General features: G+C 38.7%; 1 pseudogene; it reads left to right on the forward strand.

The window, feature by feature from the left end:
• On the forward strand, positions 1-1,367 carry LOC131638073 (cytochrome c biogenesis CcmF N-terminal-like mitochondrial protein 2; annotated as a pseudogene).
• The last annotated feature ends 22,068 nt before the right edge of the window (positions 1,368-23,435 follow it).

Genomic DNA, 23,435 nt, shown 5'->3' on the forward strand with positions numbered 1-23,435 from the left:
TCCACTCGCCGCCAATGCAGAAGGATGCCGCCGAAAAGAAGGGAACGCTGCTTCGCTCTGCTGGATGCGTCGGATCCCGTATAACAAGCGAGCTTTTTACCATTAAATTAAAACATGTGGTCGCAAAATGCTATCCATCACTCATGTTGCGTAGCAATAGAAGCCTGCTCATGCTGCTTTGGCGGCGCTTTTTTCGCCTTCTCTTCGCTCTGGACAGGAGCGCTAGTGGACACGGGGAGGGAGCAGGCGAAGCGTGTCGTTTGTAATGAACAGAAAGAGACCACTACTTCGCCTCTTTGTTGGAGCGCCGGCGCGAACACAGTGGTATCTGACTAGGACCAGAAACAGATTCGAATTTGGATCTTGACATGTCGTTGGTTTTTAACCGTGGGCATCATGCCAGGAACTTGGTGGGCTCATCATGAATTAGGTCGGGGTGGCTGGTGGTTTCGGGATCCCGTAGAAAATGCTTCTTTTATGCCTTGGGTATTAGCCACAGCTCGTATTGATTCCGTAATTCTACCCCTTCTTCATTCTTGGATCTCGTTTCTTAATATTGTTACTCTTCCATGATGTGTCTCAGGAACCTTTTCAATACGGTCCAGATTGCTAGCTTCCGTTCATAGTTTTGCTACAGATGATACACTAGGAATCTTTTTATGGCGGTTCTTCCTTCTAATGACCGGCATATCTATGATTCTTTTCTCCCAGATGAAGCAGCATGCATCGGTCCGTAGAACTTATAAAAAAGAGATGGTTGTGGCGCGAAGTACTCTTGTGCACCTCCGTAACTTGGCTCGCGCGCAACCCCGCCCCGTTATGTTATGGAAGAATTTAACTTATTAACGGGCTGGTTATTCAGAGCCAGCGGCTGCCGGATTTCGTCCCGCAACTAAAAGAAGATCGCTTCGGGGGTCACTGTGGCGTGGCTGAATGAAGAGCAGTCCGCCCCTACTGCGTTTGATCAGTAAATTCTAGATAAGTTCGGAAGATGTTCAAGGTAGCTTGCTTCCAAGCCACTGCACTAGATGCGCATGTAGTCATAGTAGTAGGCTCATAATGCCTCTCTTCTATACTAAAATACTACTTATGATGAATGGCTCGTTCTCTTACTTGACCATGGCATCGCCAACATGAGTCTGTGTTAGGTGGTTGATAAGCTGCTAGTTGGTATTTAGTTTAGGGCTTGTTATTTCCTTTCACTTTTCCCAACGAGGTGGAGGGCCATCGCAGAAAGTAACCTATCCCCGTAGTTCCGAAGACAGGAATTGGGTAGTAGGGGGCCCTTGGACCCCAAAAAAGGCTTTGACCTGCTGGCTATTGCGTTTATCGCGAAGTTAATAAAGTCGGGGGGTAGAAAGGGATGCTAGGGATTGAGTCACCTCAGGGTTAATTTAATGCCCACGGGCAAGAAAAGGTTCCGAAGTTAAGCCCTTTGACCTAGTGCTATCGGACTGGTGGAATGAAACCAAATCGAATAGGGAACTCGTTCCAGTACCGCTACCGCTTCGACTGCGAGAAGGAAGCCTAATGAAGAAGATGACTCGACTCGCGTCTGGGAAAACCGGGAAGACAGACCTTATATGGCTCAGTTTCGACCCATTTGGTTAAGTAATCGGTAGCGACCAAAGAGGTTGAATAAGGGGCTCGGGATCTTCGGATAAAAAGTACCAAGCGGGCAAGAACGCATTGATCTGTAGTACGCCTCAAGAGTCGGCAGAGAAGAGTTCCAACTAGGCAAGTCTTTCTTAGCCAAAAAGTAGGTAGCCCCGCGAAACCTCTTATTCCGGCTAACTACGACTACTCGGGAATAGCGGCGTTTCCGCTGTTGGGGATAATCGCCTGTCGTCTCTTTCCTGACCTACTCAATCGAAAGATGCCCACAATCGGATGCTACTCTCTAAGTCCCTGCTTTGACTGTGCCTTATCTTAGGGCGCGGTACCTTAGTTTAAACCCATAGTTTACCGCTTTCCCTTGTAATAACAAAGACCTAATTTATCCCACCCGGGGATCTGACCCCCTTGATCCTCCTCTAGGACTCACGCTTTAATAAGCTCACTCGTGCCGTCCTACTAAAGGAAAGGGCTCTTTCTATTTCGAGTTGGCCTGCACCCTATCCTATTCGATTAGGAAACTTATGATCTAGAGCAAGTTACATCCATATCAAATCCTCCAGAAGTTATGCTCAACAGGAAAGTCATAAAGAAGTGCCACAGCACTATTGCTATTGATCGGACATTCACTATTGCATTACTTGAATGGAATGGCAGCAGTCTTCTTAATCCCTGCGCATTCAAGAATAAGCCCAGCCAATCTTACCGTTCTTTAACCTACGAGTGCTTCTAGCATAAGCGCTGCTAGTGAAAGCAACTAACAAGGCCTCAAAGCTGTTTCAGGAAGAATAGAAAACAAAAACACATTTCGACCGGGCACGTATCGAAGGAGCAAAGGAGGAGGTAGCAATAACATTAGCAGGAGCAGCAGGAAGCGTGGCAGTCTCGCTTGTTCTCGAATCAGCGCACTAGGAATCGAAGATTTAAGATGATTTCCGACAAAAGCACATTCATAGGCTGTTAGCATGATAAGGCGAGAAAGATATTGAATTAACAGATTTGACTTTGACTGATTAGCTGCTAGAAGTAGCCAGTTAGTCCAATGCGACGAACACGGGCTTGGATAAGAAAGAAGGGTCTTGGACAAGGTTAAAAGGAGACGAAGGATAGGTTGGATAAAGGTTTTTTGGTAAACTTTAGTTTTTGTATTCTATGGCACAGTTGTGTCTTATGAAGAGGATAAACTCTGGCTTCTTGGCTACCTGAGGGTTAGAAGTTCAGGATCATGACTAGGGTGAGACTCCAATTGGTTGGCTTTCTTTATTTTGTTCGAGTTTCATGTACTTGGCTACTGTTGACATGACTGGGCTGGTTCAAGTTCTTAAATGCGGCTCCATAGGGTGCAGACAAGGGTTTGGTTGAACTATGGTTGATTTCTGATAAAATTTGCTTGCTGTCTTAACTCAACTTTAGAACTGCTTTTCCTCTGCGTCCCACACATGCCTGCACTATTGATTGACAAATTAAAAAAAATAACTCTTCTATTAGCGCTCATTTTGTATTGGGTTTTCTTCTATTTTTCTTTTTTCTAGTTAGTGTTTCAAAAGCTTTTTCTCTGACTTCTGTGACATTTGTCCCGAAAACAACGTTCGACTTGCATGTGTTAAGCATATAGCTAGTGTTCCTTCTGAGCTAGGATCAAACTCTTCTTTTGAGAATGATTGGGCCCTGCAGTGGTAGAACCTGGTGAACCGGGCGTACTACTTCCCATCTTATCCCATTCGGTCGAGCACTTTGTTCCTTACTTTCTAGTCTTTTTCTGAAGTTCCTGATAGATTACTGTCAAATAGGTTCTTCTGTCGCTTCCTTGTAAGATCGGCATACGAGGGTGTCAGCACTAAGAAAGCAAATCGGACAATAAAGATCAGTACTAAGTTAGAAGGAAACTAAGCATCCGGCCCTAAGAAAAAAAAAGGAAGGATAGTACCGTCAGTGTCATCACTTAATCGGGGGTACATCTGGGTTGGTGGAAACTAGGCCCGCGTGTCAAAGAAGATCTCCGTTATGGAGTCCCTTCTAAGCAGGCTCAGGATATGGGCAGCACATATGACAGACGATCAGGGAATTTTATTCTTTTCTTATTCTTAATAGAGTACCAGACTTATCACACGGCTATATGACCAAAGATAAGGTCTCCGACAAAACTTCCCTTAGCTACTTTGAAACAAAACATTTCACACTTAATTAAAATGGCTTAACGATGCCATAGTCTGTACACGCCTGACTTATCCCTTATTCGGATTGGTTATTTTCTCATACCGAAACAAACTTTGTTTCTCTAATTCCAACCGGAGCGATGTTGGGAACTTACACTCCTGATAACTAACAAAAGCTGGATTCTATCTCTTCCTTCTGTGAAGCGTATGATCCTTCGGCACCTCTGGAGGTTTCCAAACCAAAGTAGCGGACTTAGCAGTCCCTACCCGAGTCAAGCTTCATCCTTGGAAGAAGACCTTCCAACACGATAACCTCAGCTTCATGGTTGTAGCTGGTAGACCTGTCTACCCCGGACGAAGTTATAAATCTTCCCGGAAGGGAAAAGGCATAGCAAGTAGGGGTGCTCGCGGTGCGGTTTGGGCGGTTTTGACGAAAAAAATCATCCGAACCGCAAGAGAAAAAATAGTGCGGTTTGGTTTGGTTCGGTTGGCTTTTAAAAAAATCCGAACCAAACCAAACCAAACTAATGCGGTTTGGTTCGGTTCGGTTGGTTCGGTTTTTTACAAATATTTTAATGAGCCATACATACACATATAGATGATAACATGATTTTGTATTTATACATTCATACATTATCAAATAACAACAAAAGTCGTCATATTTTGACAATAATTTTCCATTTAATATGTAAATTTTAAATTAGACAAAAGTGGAATATTAAACATAAAATAATAGCATAAAACAATATAAAAATTATTATAACGAAACAAAAAAATAGAAGAGACGAAATATTAGTGAAAGTGAAAAAGAAAAAAAGTGTTCAGAGATTAGAGAAGAAGATATGCGATAAAAACGAAACTGAAATACAGAACATTTACATAAGAGTGAAACATGGCTCGAGGTAGTTGACAAAAGAGTGAAACATTAAATGCAATGTTGTACGGATTATGCAAAGCATTAAATGCTCCCAACGGTCATCTTCTCAAGTGCCTATAAATATGAAGTTCTGATGAGAAGCTCAATAGAACACTTGCGCATTATACAGAAATGTTGTCAAATTCAAAAGCTCTCAAACTTCATCATCAAGCTCACTACATTGTTGTTGTAATATCTTAGTGATATTTATGCTTAAACTTAAGATAAAATCACAGTTGTGATAATAGCTTTATAAGAAGCATTGTAACTCTTAAAAGAATTTGTTTACATTAAGTTGTAAGAACTAGAGTGATCAGGTTGTTGATCAGTATACTCTAGCAAGTCTTAGAAGGTGTCTAAGCAGGTTGTTCCTAGAGTGATCAAGTTGTGATCAGTATACTCTAGAAGACTTAGAGTGTTTCTAAGTGGAAAACCATTGTAATCAAGTGTGATTAGTGGATTAAATCCTCTTGTGAGGTAAATCACTCCAAGGGGGTGGACTGGAGTAGTTTAGTTAACAACGAACCAGGATAAAAATCATTGTGCAAATAGTTTTTATCTTACAAGTTTTAAAGCTACACTTATTCAAACCCCCCACCCCCTTTCTAAGTGTTTTTTTATCCTTCAGTTACTACTCTCAAAGATGCTGTTGAAAGGCTCAATAGTATGGTAAAAGCCCTGGTGGTTGCAAAAAATCAACCAACGCCAGAAGAACCACAAATGACTGTGGTTTATGAGATTCTTTCTACTCCTATTCCTTAGTATACCATGCCACCCAACGACCCTGGGGCATGCCGTATAACTTTATTCCAGATGGGTACATACCCCCAGATTCTGTGGTTCCAAGAGTTACAATGGATATGCATCCACCGGAGGGTTACAGACCTCTGGAATTTGAGGTTCCAAGAGCAACGGAAATGGGTTTCACACAACAGAATGTTGAGTTTCCAAGATCTGCTGTCATGGCTTCTCCACAGCCATTTGTGCATACTTTTCCTCCGCCGAGTGGACAAGTATATCATCATTCTCCTAGTAAGGACGCTGGCGTGTATGAAAGATTGGACGAGTTCCAGGAACAGTTTCTGCAAATGCAGAAGGAACTCAAGGCTCTCCGAGGACAAGATTTATTTGGAAAGAACGCTGCAGACCTCTATCTGGTTCCAAATGTTAAGATTCCTCACAAATTCAAAGTACCAGATTTCGAGAAGTACAAAGGGAATTCATGCCCACAAAGTCACCTCATGATGTACGCTCGAAGGATGTCAACTCCGACTGATAATCAACAATTTCTCATTCATTATTTTCAAGATAGCCTGACTGGTGTTGCACTTAAATGGTACATGAACTTGGACAGTTCAAAGATTCGTACTTTTTGAGACCTCAGAGAGGCCTTCATTAAGCAGTATAAGTACAATCTAGATATGGCTCCCGACAGAGATCAACTCCGGGTAATGACTCAAAAGGATAGAGAAATCTTCAAGGAATACGCTCAGAGGTGGCGTGAAGTTGCTGCTCAAATTTGTCCTCCTCTTGAAGAGAAAGAAATGACAAAAATATATCTCAAGACTTTGAGTCCATTCTACTACGGACGAATGGTTGCAAGTTCACCTAGTGACTTTACCGAGATGGTAAACATGGGTGTACGTTTAGAAGAAGCAATTCGAGAAGGACGTTTGAACAAAGAACCAGAATCTTCTATTGGTCCTAGAAAGTATGGAAGTTCTTTCCAGAAGAAAAGGATCAAGACGTCAGTAATGTCTTGCACAATAACTCCGGTTGCTACAATAACTCCGGTTGTTAACTCAACGCCAGCATGCTAGACAAGCTGGATACGGTCATGTACCACCTCAAAACTACTTCACATGTGAAATTTGTCCAAAGAATAATCAAGGATGTGTCGTAGTTCAAGCTGTATTACAAGAACAAATGGACTTAGAATGGATTCAACACATCAGAGTCAAAACTGAATACGACGTCAACATGGTTCAAAGATGTCCAGGAGAATACAAGATCTACAAAGTTGAAGATCTCGAAGGACTTTAAATGGACTTGCCTACTTTGGAACGGATTTCCATCCTTACAGTAGGTGCAGAATCTGTCGAAGAAATTCACGAGGATGTTTGTGCTTTCGCAACGACATTCAGAAACTAATGGATGAAAATACCATTACAGTTCTTGCCAACAGAGAAGACGACAAAGTCTTTACCGTGTCTCCTCAGATTAATCAAGTTGAACCAATGCAAGTTAAGTATGACAGCAAGAGGACAACAATTGCTCCGTTAGTCATCTACTTACCAGGTCTTGTACCGTATGAGTCCAGCAAGGCTATACCATACAAGTACAATGCTACGTTCATTGAAAATGGTAAGGAAATACCATTATCGTCTGTTGTCAACATTGCTGATGTTAGTCGAGTCACTAGAAGTGGTCGAGTCTTCAACAGAACAACAGAAAATTTGGATAAACCTTAGGAAGAAGCACCACATAGGCAAGACAATTATCCGACCAATGCTGCTCAAGCGAAAGAAAATGATGAGATCTTGAAATTAATCCAGAGGAGTGAATACAACATTGTAGACCAGCAGCTACATACTCCGTCTAGGATATCTGTTCTCTCCCTACTATTGAGTTCTGAAGCTCATAGGGAAGCTCTATAGAAAGTTTTGGAACAAGCTTTCGTAGAACCAAGTGTTACTGTAGGACAGTTCAACAATATCATTGCCAACATCTCCGTAGGAACTAACCTCAGTTTCTGTGACGAAGATCTTCGTGAAGAAGGAGTGGACCATAACCTTCCACTTCACATCTTAGTTAGCTGCATGGGTGATGTACTCACAGGAGTCCTAATAGACAACGGATCCTCTATCAACGTCAAGCCTAAATCAACATTGTCAAGATTATCCTTCAAAGATTAACCGCTAAGGGACAGTCACGTCATCGTCAAAGAATTTGATGGATCAAGGAAGTCAGTGTTTGGAGAAGTAGATCTTCCCGTAACTATTGGACCTCGGACGTTCAAAATCACTTTCCAAGTTATGGATATCCCGGCACAATACAGTTGTTTGCTAGGTCGCCCATGGATCCATGAAGCTGGGGCAATTACTTCCACACTTCATCAGAAACTGAAATTCATAAGAAATGAAAATTAGTAACCGTATGTGGACAACGAGCTTTGATCGTCAGCAACCTGTCATCATTCTCCGACATAGAACCAATAGAAGTCGTTGGAACTAAATTCCAAGCACTTTCCTTTGATAAGGAAAAAGGGAAGGAGAAAGCAGCGTCTATTTCTTCCTACAAAGATGCAATCCAAGTTATAAAGGATGGCACTACCAGTGGTTAGGGGCACCTTGAGATTCCTACCAACAACAAAAACAGAACAAGAGTTGGTTTCTTTCCAACATCATCAAAAGCTATTCCAGGGATTGAGGTAGTTCTCCCAGTTCAAGAAACTTTCCGCAATGGAGGTTTTCTTCAACCTGTTCAGTAAACAGTCAATACCATCGGTATAGAAAACACCGATGAGAATTTTTGAAATGGAATGTATGTCTTACCTTCTCGAGGCAGGATACATATCCCTATCAGAGTCTGATTCACCTTGTTGTTATCCAAATAAAGGATCTGAAAGTAAGACTCATTCAAGCAATAATGAAGTTACTAACAACTTCACCACCAGAAGTCATGGTTCATTAGAAGAAGTTCCTCTTATCCCCGAAGAAACTTGGGATACATTAGGAGAACCGAGCAGAAAATTCGACTATATGGTGAAATACTCCGATCCTGAAAGTTCAAAAATCTCTCTTGAAGACATTGTTTCAACTGGATGGAACATTGATTACGAGTACCTTACTCACCCAAAAGAGATATATAACCCTTGCTATTCATCATCATCAACTGATGAAGTCATCATTGAGGACTATATCCCCAAGTCACCTTCCGAGGCTACGGATTTAGAGTTCATATACCTAGTCAACGCCATCTTGGGAGAAGAGCAAGACCAAAATACAGAAGAGGATGATCTCGAAAGTGTCTCCGACAACGAGTCTCTCCATTCAGAAGATTGGAAGTTTCCTCAGAAGAAAGTCTGACATACTCCACTTGGAAATGGGTATGCTCACACCACTCAGTCTGCTGAAGTAGAAGAAGATCGTCTGAGTGTTGCAAAGATAGTGGTTGGTAAATCAAGACCTACCACAGGCCAGCTTAAGCCTAAGGTTATAGATTACCTAGTGCAAAATGGGGTTCGCCACTATTGGACAGCTGTTGAAGTTTCAACTGTTGTTCACACTCCTAAGTAGGAACTTGCACCGTTATTTTGTCCTCTCACCATAGCCCAAGGTGAAGAGATGTTTCACCGGGCTTTGCATTTTACTATTTCCTAGGAAAATGTCCCTCTTTGCTTCGCCCAAAGCAATAGAGTTTTGTTTTATAGGGTCTTTGTTTCAAGAAGTGACTGTCGATAAATAAAAATGTCATTTTGTTCCTTCATTAGTTTTTCCCTTTTCTTTTTTCAGAAATTGGTAATCCTAAAAAACACCCTTAAAAAACATCAAAAATTCTATTTTAACTGCATTCATCGAGTCTTCCCTCGTTCTCTAAATAAAACTTATCACATATATGCAGATTAATCATAAAACACCCCGTTGAAACATACGTGTCATACCCCAAAATTTGCCCATATTATTTCTCCTATTCAAAATTCAAATCAAGCTACAAAGCTTAAAGATACCCTCTCCTAAACAAGGCTCAGAGAACTAGGGTTTTGTTGTTCTGAAGGAAAATCAATGAATCAATGGCTCTAAGGCATTCCATATGTCCTATGACACTCCACACTATCTCCATAACAAAATTCTGGGCTCAATACAAAAGATTGGTCACTCAATTGCTCAGAAAGTCAACAGTCGACTAGTTTGACCTAAAAGTCAACTGTGGCCAAAATACAGTCAAAATTCCTGATTTTTTGTCAACATCCTCACATTGAAGTATCATTCACCATTTGATCAAGAATTGATCATGGTTCATCAAGGAAAGGTCAAAAATCAACAATTCAAAAAGTTTCTAAATTAGGATTTTTATAGGAGAAAGTCAACTGAACTTTGACCAGCCATAACTCATACATGGAACATCATAAATTTCCCATCCGAAGCTCATTTTGAAGGAAATTTGATTCTCTACAATATCGTCTCTCACATGCCATGTCTAAAAATGCTTCATTTGAGAGATATGGACCAAATCATTATAGGCCCTATTTAAAAGTCAACCAAAAGTCATTTTTTTTAAAAGAGCACTCAAGGAGCATGGAAAGTTATTTTGATATGAGACCAAATACACTGGTTAGAGGACTCTTCAAGGTTTCAAAAAAGTCCTAGAACTCCTCTATACCTCAAAAATAGAGAGAGATATGCCATGTCAAAGTTGGTCAATTTCAAAGGAAAAAATGTAAAATAATAGGCTTCAAAATGGATTTCCTTGCAAAAAGGCCCAATATGTTATGATCCAATGTTGCTATACAAGTCATCTAGAAGCTCTAATCAGAAGGCCACGAATTTTTAATTAAAATTTGATTTTATTTCATTAAAATCATGGATTAAATCAATATTTGGAAGAAAAATTGAAATGATTTAATTTTCCCTTAATTCCAATCACATTCAATCACCATTTAAACAAAATATCCAATCAATTTTCGTGCAAAAGCTAATTGGAAAGAGATTTGATCAAATGGGCCAAATTTAGAAGCTTTTAACAAAATTTTCCAATCAAATTATCCAAGATTGAAATCAAAGATTCATGGGGATTCAAATCAAAATAACAACCCTAATACATTCCATTATATAAGTATAAGGATTGTAGACCTAAAATTCACGGATTTGGCAACCTCAAGAACCCTAAAGAGCTCGTAAGAAATTCAAAGAATGATCAAATTCGTTTTTAAGGTTAAAGGCAAATACAAGGAATTTTGTTGATCCAGGCACGTTCCCTGAAGTTCTTTGATTGATTCCAAAGTCTTTGCACTCGGTAACAAGATAACTTGCTACGAACCGAATTCGTAGCAAATTCGCAGCTACTCTTTCAGACGTATTGAGGAGGAAGACGATTGTGTGGCACGTCTTCATTTGTCCAAAAGCGCGCGGGTGGATTTTTTTGAAACAAAGGGAACAGTGCTTCACCTGTACGTACGCATGATGTATCTTCCCTTATATCAGCCATCTGATCATTATCTCAATAGATCTAATGCACAAGGAAGTGCAGGCGTACCATGGACATCAAGGACCTTCCCACACCATATTATTACGCTAAGTTTTTTTAATTTTTTTTATTTCTTCTTTGATTCTAATTAGTTTTATTTTATTTTCTTTTCAACTACAAAACCTTTTTATCAAAACTATTTTTTTTTAAACCCCTTTTTAAATCCACAATTTTCTTTTTAATAATTAATTTAAAAATGTTAATAAGATAATAATTAGATTGTTAATTCTTATTAAATTAGTTTTTTTTAAGATTAATTATATTAACTTAGTTATTAATTTAGGTTTTATTTAATAATTTTAATTTAGATTTTAAATAATTAGTTTTTTAGGTTAAATAAAATAAAATAATTAGGATTAGTCGATTTTAAAATTAATTAGGTTAAAAACTAATAATTATTTAAATCGATCATTTTATTTTTATTTTACACCCGAATCAGAGTTTACAAGAACTTGTCATACACTGAAAAAATATTTCTTTGTGTATTCTTTTTCAGGGTAGTTATCAGATACCTCCCGACTACGCGCCATGCCTTTTACGAAGCTAAGTCCCGACTTTTATTTTCCTTTCATAATTATTTGCCTTATAAAATTATTATTAGGGTTAAACCCTCGAAAGTCAATGAACTATTTTACACTCACGTATTTTACCTTTTTTGCCCATTTTTCAGGGTAACCCTGAGGCTACCTTCGACTACCAACCATATCAGATCAAATCAAAAGCTAAGTTCTATTTTTATTTTTATATCTATTTTATTTTTATTTTGTTTTGCTTTCTTTATCAAATTAGGCTTAACCCTAATTATCGTTTGAATTGATAATACACTCACTCCTTCTTGTTTATTTTCCCTTTTCCAATTTTTCAGGGTTAACCAACCGTCAAAGCTCAACAATCGGTAACCCTAAATCTTAACCTTGTTTTTGTATTCTGCTTTAATTATTACTTGAGTCAGATCCGCTGGTTTCTTTTTCCCTCCGCCCATATTATTTGTAACTGTTCCGAGGATGTATTGCTTGGCCTTAAAGGCACTTAATCTGCATATTATAATATTGTGTGGTTAGTAATCTTAGGGAGTGCAAGCCTGTTAAACAAATTAGAATCACTTAATTATAAGATAAAATTTCTAAATTAATCACATGATTGTTGCACCCACACACACTTTTGGGTAACCTCTCTTGTTGCCTGTCGCCTGTTGCCTTGTTGCCTTGTGTTTTTGCAGAATATCCATGTCCCTCGAATACGAGGATACCTCAGCCATGTTGCCTCGAATAATGCAAAGATCATAAGTCCCTAATGATGCTGCCTTCGATACACTAAATATGATCTCGTCCCTCGAAAGTTGCCTACGAAGGGCTGAGGTATCCTCTGGTTGGCTAAACGAAAATGGCTATTCTGATCCTTCCCTTAGACTACCTTCCTCCTCTATGGTAGGGACAGTCTTTGGCAAACGATAACTCGATGACCCGTTAACATCCAAACGAAAGACTTCCTGCCCTCTTATGGCGTGGATAGACCCTTTCACCCTGAAAGGCTAAAGAACATTTATCATCTAACCAGGTAATTGCTCCTAATTGCCTTGCTCTAAAAAAATCTTTTTCTACACTTTTTTCATAAACCTTCAATATGGCTACGCTCATTTACGAGCTAAAGTCCGTATTCTCTTCTTCTACATTTCTTTCAAGAAGAGCAAAGGAATTAAGAGCCCATGGAAAACCATGGATGCAAAGGGTGCCTTACACCTTCCCTTTGCATAATTACCCCCCGAACTCAGTTTTTATTTAAAAGGTTTTTCCTGTTCTTTTATCCTTTCTGATTATTTGGATAAAATAAAAGTCGGTGGCGACTTATGCTTAACCGCGACATTTTAAATAAAGTCAGTTTACCATATTACAGAACTGGCAACTCTGCTTGGGAGAATTTTCTTATAAAACAGGGGTTACCTTAAAATTTTAGGAAAACTTTAAATGTTTTCTATTGTTTGCTTTGTTTTATTTTTCAGGGCTGTTTTGGGAAATAAATGAAGGACGAATCCTATTCCCGAATTCAAGAACACTTAAGATTAGGAGTGGCATAGTCATGGCGACCTCTTTCACATATGTGGGAGATGAGTCAATATGAAGTTCACGCTTGAGTTAGGACTCCATAGTCATATGCACACTTTTCTCAAATGAGGGAGGTCTATGTATGTGTTTGTGGGTGCGCTGGAGCTCAAGGACCTTTAGTCACCGTTAACCCATCCTGGCCTTTAGGAACGTAGTGGGGGGACTACTCTTGGCAAATGTTGAGAACTAGTCGCTACCCGATGCTACAATTCAGATAGGTTCTCTCTCAAAGTATCATTGCATGGTGCAAATGCATCATGTCCGAGGGTGCTTTAGAAGGGCTAACAATTCTGGATAACTTATAGAACCTGTTGCTGAAATCTCCTTATCCATAGAATTACCTTTGAGAAGGACACCTGATCATACTCCATGCAAGCCTTAAGCCAAAAAAATGTGTGATTTGTGTGGATTTGTTTTTTGTGATTCATCGTGCATACATGCATTCATGACATGGCTAACCCATTTCAAGGAGAAAAAAAAGGTTTTTTAACCATAATTTGTTTTGTAGGTTGTCTGACAATGGAAATCTTAGTCCGTAAGCCTTTCTTTCTCAACTTCAAGAAAGTACCTACTTCACTAAAGCTCTTATGTGATGAAATTACTGGTTCACTTGTCCTCACCGAGCCTCTCAACAAACTGATAAATCTAGTGCGAGTCAAGGTGGATGAAGCTCTCCTCAATTCCATGATGCAATTTTATGATCCTATTCTCCATTGTTTTACTTATAGAGATTTTCAACTGGTACCTACATTGGAGGAATTTTCTCATATAATGAAAATCCCCATACTTGATCAAATTCCTTACACTGGTGAGGAAGGAGGTCCTAAGCTGGAAGACATTGCTGCTGCCTTACACTTACCAGGGGCAGAAATTAACAAGGTTTGGATCAATAGAAGAGACTATTCTGGAATTCCTGTGGATTTCTTATACGAGAAGGCCAAAATCTTTGCTGAAGCTCTAAGCATGGATGCCTTGGAAAGTGTTCTAACTTTGTTGATATATGGACAAGTTTTATTTCATCGTTGCGACAAAGTTGTTGATAGGGCTGCTATTAAGATCTTCCTTAGCAAGAATCCTGTTCCTACTCTACTTGGTGATTTATTGCATTCCATCAATGCCAGAGTAACAAAGAGACAAGGTTGTGTCTTAGGATGCATCCCCCTTCTGCACAAGTGGTTTATTTCGCACTTGCCACGATCAGCAATAAAGAATGAAGAAGGTTTGACTTGGATTCAGAGAGTTATGAAGCTTTCTTATGATGACATTATCTGGCATCAAAAAGAGTTTGAAGGTATCCAATTATTTGATCGTTGCGGAGAATTCTCCAATGTGCCTCTTCTTGGTACCTGAGGGGGAATCACTTACAATCCTATCGTTGCTCGACATCAGTTTGGTTTTGCTTTGAAAGATAGGCCACGTTCCATATGTCTTAGTGCGGAAAACTTCGACTCCGATTCCGATAAAACCGAAAAAAAGGGACGTTTTATTAAAGCTTGGCATGAGGTAAAAAAGGTGGGCATAAGAGATTTGGGATTAAGAAACTATACTCCTTCAGATCTCTATTTTAGATGGGCTTACGATCGAGTAGTTGAGTTTGGAATACCATATCCATCTGACACACCTGGGTTCCAATGATTACTCCTCCAGATGTTCACGTAGAAGTGGAACCTTATGTACCCGCTCCAGACGAAGACCTGGCCGCCACAGTTGCTCATTTAAGACGAGAAAAAGCTGATCTTGAAAGGCGCTTACAAGAGGTTAAGGCTAAAAAAGCAGTGCTAGCGGCTAATGCTAAAGAACGAGATAGTATGCTTGACTATTTATCCCGCAAGTGGAAGATCGAAGACTTTATTTCGCCAGATCAAATACATTCATGGGAGCGAGAGATCGATAGACTTGTTCAGGAAAAGAATGAAATGATCAAAGCCCATAAAGAAGAGATCAGAGGATTAAAAGGAAGCGCTGACTTGAAGAATGATTTCTTTTATTGTTTTTTAATTATTATCTTCAGTATCTCTTTGATGTAACCATAAAACTTATAATATATTGGTTTCCAGTTGAACTATTAATTTATTCTTGTTTCTATTTTTGGTTTTTTAAATGAGTTAAAAAGCCTTTAACTCCTTGAAATCATTGCATATGCATAATCATATCATTCATAAACATTACATCACATGTTTCATAAAAGCAATGCCTCATCTTTCTGCTGTATATTTCAGCGAGAAAATGGATCTCGAACAATCGGTCAAAAATCTTCAGGCTCAAAATAACCAGTTCCAAAAAATAATCTTTCACTTGGCCAAGGGGCAAGAAGAATTCAAGGCACTTCTGGTCGAGAAGGAGAAGGATCAACATAAGAATCAAGGTTGTCAAGACATTCAGAGATCCAAGCTTAAGCGGTCCTTTACTCTGTTACATATGCCACTGTCTCAAGTTCTCCAACAATTGCTCAATCAGAACTTGATAACTCTATTACCTCCATATTCGTTTCCTACAAATTCTGCTCCTGGGTATAAGTACCATGCGAGATGTGCTTATCATTCGAATAGTCCTAGTCATGACACAGAGGATTGTGGACCATTGAAGCATAAGATCCAAGACTTAATTGACAACAAGATCATTAACTTCAATTCAATTAAGGGGCCTTACATGGCTAATGCTGTGCGCAACCAATAGGTTGGCGAAGTTCTGATCTCTACATCAGCATCACAACCACAACGTAAATATAACGCGCCTAAAAGACAATTCACAAAGATCAACATGACTTTGGATGAAGCATTACAACATATGTTGAAGAAAGGGCTAATTACTTTGAGGGATCCACCTCGAAATCCTAACACTTTGTCTCATCAGTATAACCCTAATGCAAGATGTGCTTATCACTCTGACAGCATCGGACATGACACTAACAATTACTGGCTATTGAAGAATAAGATCCAAGATTTAATCGACAACCAGATCATCGACTTCAACTTACCTGAGGAACCTCATATGGCTAATACACCAGTTCCACAACAAGGTCGCAAGTCAGAGGCACCTAAGCGTCAATTCACATAGATTAATATGTCACTGGCTCAGGCATTAAAATATCTGCTGAAAGCAAACTTGGTTACTGTAAAGGATCCTCCCATGAATCCCAACACTTCCTCTCCTCTCTATAATCCCAATGCGAGGTGTGTGTATCATTCCAATAGTCCTGGACATGACACCGACAATTGTTGGACATTGAGGAACAAGATTCAAGACATGATCGATGCTGGTGAAATTGAATTCAATCATCCCAAGACCCCTGTAGTGATCACTGCTCCCGTTCCTAGTCACGACAAGATTAATTAATGTTTAGAAGGATGAACTTTTTAGATCATTAGATTTACTTTCATTTGCAATTTCTTTTTCTGTTTGTTTAAACCTTCGACTTATGATAGACATTATATGTCTTAATAATTAATCATCATTAGTGCATTGCATATGTTTGTCTTTAATAAATTATTTCGTTATCACTCATTTTAAATTATGTCTTTACTTTGCATATGTTTTGTGATACTCAACTCCTGCTAAGCCGTAAGCCTTTTAAGGGAGGACGACGAAAATGATACCGCAACCTCATACAATATGCTTTCGAACAGAATATGCTGACGATGCATAGGCATTGTTTCAATTCCTAAACAGTGGATATATAAGGATGTTAATCCCTCGTTAACCCATTTGAGCCTAAGAAGTAGAAGTTTCTTTCTTGTACTATTAAAACCCTTGATCATAACCTGGGACAGGGTAGTTACTCAGTTAACTCAATTGTAGTAGCTGTTGTTTATACAAATAATGATGGGTCCCCGCAACCAGTAAGTCATGCAGTCAATATCCACCAAAAAGAAAAGATGCTGAGTCAAAACTCATGAAGGAGGCTTATCAAAAATCAAAACATCCCGCTGACTGTTTAATAGATAGTTCAGGCAAAAGTTAGGGATAACAAAGCCAAAAAAAGAGGTCGCTAAAAATGCTCGACAAAGGAAAACATTTCAAAAGAGGTCACTACAAATCCTCGACAAAAAGAAATTATTACAACAAAAGATGACTGCCTGTCCAAATAAACTTCCAGTACTTTAACCACCCTTAAATGTCAAAGTTACGGCTTCAAGCTCTGCTAGAACTTAAATGCAAAGTTAACCGAGCATAGGGTCGAAGAACATCACGAAGATTGGGATGGGTATAAATAAAATTTTGAGCCTCTATCCTTTTTTTCTTAAACCATGAACCAAGCCACGTTACAACCCTTGAAAGTCCCAACTGAAGCATGGTTAGTTCGAAAAGCATACTGTCGCCAAAAAGGTATCATGACTCCTTAAGGTGTACCACAAATGCTGAGTGGATATTTCTTTTTTACAAGCATCATGTTTTTACAAACATCACATTTTTACAAGCACACGTTTTTACAAATATCACGCTTTAATGTTTTCAAAAAACTCAAGACAGACATATGCATTGCATCTCATGAATTCATTATTAAACATATTCTGCTACATATTTGTTAGTTATATAATTATAGCTTATGTTATAGTTAATTATAGCTTATGTTAGTTACATATTTGAAACCGTGAGAGAATTTAGAGCAAGTTTGATGTTTACATCTTTGCAAATGGTTGAGAATTGAGAGAGTTCAGAAATTCAAAAATGTTTGAGTTGGAGGTTGAAGACGAAGATGGTGATGGCGCTATTCTTTTGAATATCAGGGTTTTCACTAGTGGCCTCACATGTGCTCTTAGTCTCCTCATGCCTCTAGTCTGGGGTTCGAATCCCCCTCGCCCCAAACTTTTTGATTCTTTTATTTTTCAAACATTTCTAACTCGTTTTGAAACAAAACCAACTGCGCGCGTGTTATAGTCACCAACTGAGGCTTAGCCTAGTGGTGTTATTTTGATCGTGTGACCATAAGGGCGTGGGTTTAAGCCTTGATGGAGACAAACCTATTTTATTTACCACTAATTTCCTTTATTTTCTTCACAACTTCACACAATTAATTCACCTATCAAATTAAATCATTTTTACTTCAGTTTTCTCACACTTCTCGTTTAATATATCTATTTTAAGGATATACCAAAAAATCATAAAAAATATATTATTTTAGTATGTTTTAATTAGATTTAAAATCACATATTTTAAGTATGTTTTAATACTTTAAAAATATAATATTTCACTTGATTTTCAAAACCTAATCTCTTGTGATTATTTTTGTGATAAAACCCTAATCATTTAGGTCTTAATTAGATATAGACTTTGTCATTATCTTAATTAAGTTGACTTTTGTCAATTGATTTAAACTATTTTTTTCCAAATCTCCGATTAGAGAGGCGATTAATGTTTAAACAACAAAACCTTGTATCATTTCAATCATTTTCAAACAACTGTTTCTTAAACAGTAAATCATTTCTTTGGGCCTATAATAGAGTGTAAGACCCAACACCTTCTTTCTTTTCATAGTCTGTTTTCAAAAACTGTATTTACAAAATCTTCTTTCTATTTTCAAAACATTCTTCTGGTATTTGAAGGGCATTATTCTCGGTGAAACTCTTCAGATACCTATGTGACCTTTGTCCATCTTCACTTCTTCTGTTTTCAAAAACCTTTAACTGTTTATAATAAATATTCTACTGTTATCAATAAAATTACTGGTGAGGCTCTGTATATACCTCTTCAAAGGCCTCCACTGCATCCAGGTTAGGCTTTACAAGCTTTCAATTTACAGTCTTTCTTTAAATTACTGTCAAATATAAACTGTTTATATATATTGTTTAAGACTACTTATGAGTGTAAACCTTAGGACAGTTAGACTATATATATATATATATATATATATATATATATATATATATATATATATATATTATAAGACTATGGCCTAGGATTGAAAATGTCTTCCCGATGAAGGCTCTTTCCTAATTAGAGATCTTTAGTTCAAACCATCAAGATGAATTATTCCCGGTGAAACATCTTGAAAAAAAAGCCTTAGAACCCAAAATAGGATACATCCACCTAAGAGGAACTATTCCCGGTGAAACCTCTTACCCATTTTCTTAGAGCAAAAATAAGTTCAAAACCACATAGCTTTCTCTTGTGCTATAACAAGGCCCCTCGATGACCCTCTATCAGCCTCCTCTTGGGCATTGTACATGGACCCACAGGCTTCTTAAAAGCATTCCCATCTTCCTCTTGAACTTGTATACAAGGACCCATCAGGTTTCTTATAAACATAGGAACAGGTCTTTAGTCACCTTTTAGCCTATCCTGGTGAGTTTCTCCCATTCTTTAAACCAGACTTTAAATAAGCTAAGAATGTCTCAATCCCATATTGGGTCCACCTTTTTGGAATGAGAGACATGGACAGTCTCTGTCACCCTTATCTTCATTAATCTTCCTTAGCAGAGTCTAGGATCCATAGTTGTCTATTCTTAGTCAGTGTCAGCCTTAATCTTGGGCTTTAAACAAGAAGTCTCAACTAGATAATCTTTCTGCCATAAAAACCCCTAGAAAGGGTTAGCCTCCATTCACTCCTTCATTTTAACAAATCCCCTAGAAAGGGTCAGCCTCCAAAATCAGTCATTAAAAGTCATAATTCCCTGGAAAGGGTTAGCTTCCAAAAATTTAAAAGATAAATCTCATTTAAGGTCAGTTTCAGTCAATAAAAGTCAATTCCCCAGTAAGAGTCAATCTTCCAACCTGGGTCTTTCATTCAACAAAAGCATAATCCTCAGTAGAGTCAACTCTTAGGATAATCCTCAACAAAAATCCCCTCTGAGTCAAAAGATCCCATATTGGTAGATCTTTCTTCATTAAAAAGTCAGCCTCAACCTTGGGCTTTGTACAAGACACATACTCCTTTAGAGTTAAAACCATACTCATGGGTATTCCCTTAGAGAGTTAGCCGCAACATTGGGCTTTGTACAAGGCATATAATAGAGTCTCCCTAGTGCGCGCTTCATCATTAAGTAGCCCCAACCTTGGGCTTTGTACAAGGCAGATAAACCACATTTCCTGTGTCAAAGATTCCTAACCTCTATGATATTTTCTCCATAGAGTCATCCATACTCAGTTTCCTCAACAGTCAGCCACAACCTTATGCTTCATACAAGGCAGAAAATAATGACTTCCCTAGCTAGAGTCCGCCACAACCTTGGGCTTCATACAAGGCAGAAAATAATATACTCCCTAAGTAGAGTAAACATATATATATATATATATATATATATATATATATATATATATATATATTCCCCAATTAAGAGTCAGCCACAATTCTGGGCTTTGTACAGAACACTAAATAAAATCCATCAAATAAACACTCTCCAACTAGAGTCAGCCTCAATTCTGGGCTTTGTACAGAACACAAAACTTCTTAGTTTAAGTTAATTTTCAGTGGAGTCGTCTCCCAGAGTCAATAAAAAAAATCAAAAAGCCTCAAGCTTGGGCCTCATACAAGCCAGCTAAAAATCAAATCTTTCAAACAATAGGTAGACATAGCTTATCTCTATAGAAAGATATATCTCCTATCTCACCACATTCAAACAAACTAACATTTCAATTTCAATTTCAATTTCAAACATTCTCCCATTTCGGACTTTGAAAGGCATGCTCTGAGGCAAACAAAACCAGACTTGGACACTTTCCCTAATTTGGATGAGAATCTTTCTTTCATTCAAGAGACACGTGACTGGCATACTTGCAAACATACAAGTAAGGTCCCTCTCTTAATGAAATGAATTCAGCTTTTATGTCACTCTTTTAAATGTTTGTGGTGGAATAGTAGAAATACCTTTCTGTAAAGATGACTTCATGTCTCTTTACTGTAAACAGAGATTTAATTCAAGCTTCAACCTTGAGTTTCAAGCAAGGCACCAAAAATAATTAATTTCCCTAATTAGTTCTCCGAACTACAAAAAGCTCTGACTTCCATTAGGGACATGTAGGCATGAGGTTCACAAGGACTCTCAGCGAGCTAATAAAAAACCAAAAATAGTCAGTTTGTATGTCTTTCTTTCCATTCAATTCAATTCCTTCTCCTAACACAAAGGAGAAACTTTCCCAATAATAAGCAACAGAGATTTGAACAAAGCTAACATTGTTCCCGTTCCTCAGAAAGAAGGAAAAGTCCGCATGTGCGTCGACTACAGAGATTTGAATAAAGCTAGCCCTAAGGATGATTTTCCGTTACCACATATTGACATGTTGGTTGATAGTACAGCAAAATCCAAAGTTTTCTCATTCATGGACGGATTTTCGGGATACAACCAAATCAAGATGGCACCTGATGACATGGAGAAAACATCTTTCATTACCCTCTAGGGCACGTTCTGCTACCGCGTTATGCCTTTTGGACTAAAGAACGCAGGGGCAACATTTCAAAGAGCCATGACTACACTTTTCCACGACATGGTGCATAAGGAAGTGGAAGTCTATGTGGATGACATGATTGCCAAGTCAGAAAATGAGGAAGATCATATACAGAATCTGACAATGTTATTCCAATGCTTACGGAAGTTTCATCTTCCCCTGAATCCCAATAAGTGTACCTTTGGTGTCTACTCAAGAAAACTCCTTGGTTTCATCATCAGCAAACGAGGAATTGAAGTGGATCCGGAAAAAGTCAAGGCATTTCGAGAAATGCCTTCTCCCAGAACCGAGAAACAAGTTAGAGGATTTCTTGGACGTCTAAATTACATCTCGAGATTCATATATCTCATGACAGCAACTTGTGCTCCAATTTTCAAACTTCTACGGAAAAATCAAAGTTGCGTCTGGACAGACGATTGTCAGAAAGTGTTCGACAACATTAAGGAATATCTGCTTGAACCACCCATCTTGTCTCCTCTAGTGGAAGGAAGACCTTTGATAATGTACTTAACCATCTTAGAAGATTCCATGGGTTGTGTCCTTGGACAGCAAGACGAGGAAAAAAGAAAAGAGCATGCCATCTACTACCCGAGCAAGAAATTCACTAACTGTGAATCCCGCTACTCCATGCTCGAGAAAACCTGTTGTGCTTTGGCCTGGGCTGCCAAGCGTCTCAGCCAGTACATTATTCGACATACTACTCCGTTGATCTCCCATATGGATCCAATCAAGTACATCTTTGAGAAACCTGCTTTACCTGGGAGAATTGCCCGTTGGCAGATGCTGTTATCAGAATATGACATTGAGTATCACGCACAGAAAGCAGTGAAAGGAAGTATCCTAGCTGAGCACCTGGCTCACCATCCACTCAATGGTCATGAATCAACCAGTTTTGACTTTTCGGACGAGGACGTCATGTACCTCAAGATGAAAGATTACGACGAGCCACTACAAAACGAAGGACCTGAGATAGGATCCCAATGGGGCTTAATCTTTGACGGAGCTGTCAATGCTTATGGACGAGGAATTGGGGCAATCATTGTTACCCCTCGAGGTACCCATATTCCACTTACTGCCAGATTAACTTTCAAGTGCACAAACAATGAGGTCGAATATGAAGCTTGCATCATTGGTCTCGAAGAAGCCGTGGATCTAAGAATCAAACACTTAGATGTATACAGAGATTCTGCTTTGGTCATCAATCAAATCAAAGGAGAATGGGAAATGCGCCAACCAGGGCTAATCCCATACAAATAGTACGCGAGAAGATTGTTATCATTCTTCGATAGGGTAGATGATCAGTGGTTTTTACACGTTTATTTACCGTTGATTTTAGTTGTCTTTACTTTATATTATCAAGTATTTTACTTCATTCTTCTACATTTTATGCTTTGGTTGTGTATTTTACTGTTTGCAGGCTTAAAGGAATAAATCGAGACAAATCAATGCCAAAAAGTACAAAAAGGGGAGTTTCGAAGAAAGTCAAAAGTCAAGCTACATGAGGTCTGACACGACCACCCGTGTCACCTGAAACTAGCCATGTTAGGATGAAGCGTGGCAAAGAAAATGCAAAAGAGATGAAAGTTACGGGGCTGACACGGCTCGTGTTAGCAAGTGTGAGATCTGGAAATTTTCAGCATGTTTCTCATCGTGATATGCGTGTAGTATTTTGATCATAACTAGAGCTTCGTAACTCAGAATGACGCGGTTCCGGTGGCAAAATTTCACTAACGAAAAGGGCTACAACTTTGATGAAGAACACAAAGCCAAATTCTGAAGTTAAGGGCTTACACGGCCACCCGTGTTGAAATGTGGCTGGAAATGCGAGTTTGAACCAAAGTCAGAGGATTAACATTGGCGCTCGTGTGCAGAAACACGACCCGTGTTGATGAGCGCGGGCTGAAAACATGTTTATAAGTTTCCTCACTCAAATGGGATCATTAAGGGTATTCTTGGCATTTGGTTTCAACCGGAATGAAAGATTGATTATAAAAACAACTTTAGGGCAAGAAAGAAGGG

Source organism: Vicia villosa, unplaced genomic scaffold (genome assembly GCF_029867415.1).
Source record: "Vicia villosa cultivar HV-30 ecotype Madison, WI unplaced genomic scaffold, Vvil1.0 ctg.002159F_1_1, whole genome shotgun sequence".
Lineage (NCBI taxonomy): Eukaryota > Viridiplantae > Streptophyta > Magnoliopsida > Fabales > Fabaceae > Vicia > Vicia villosa.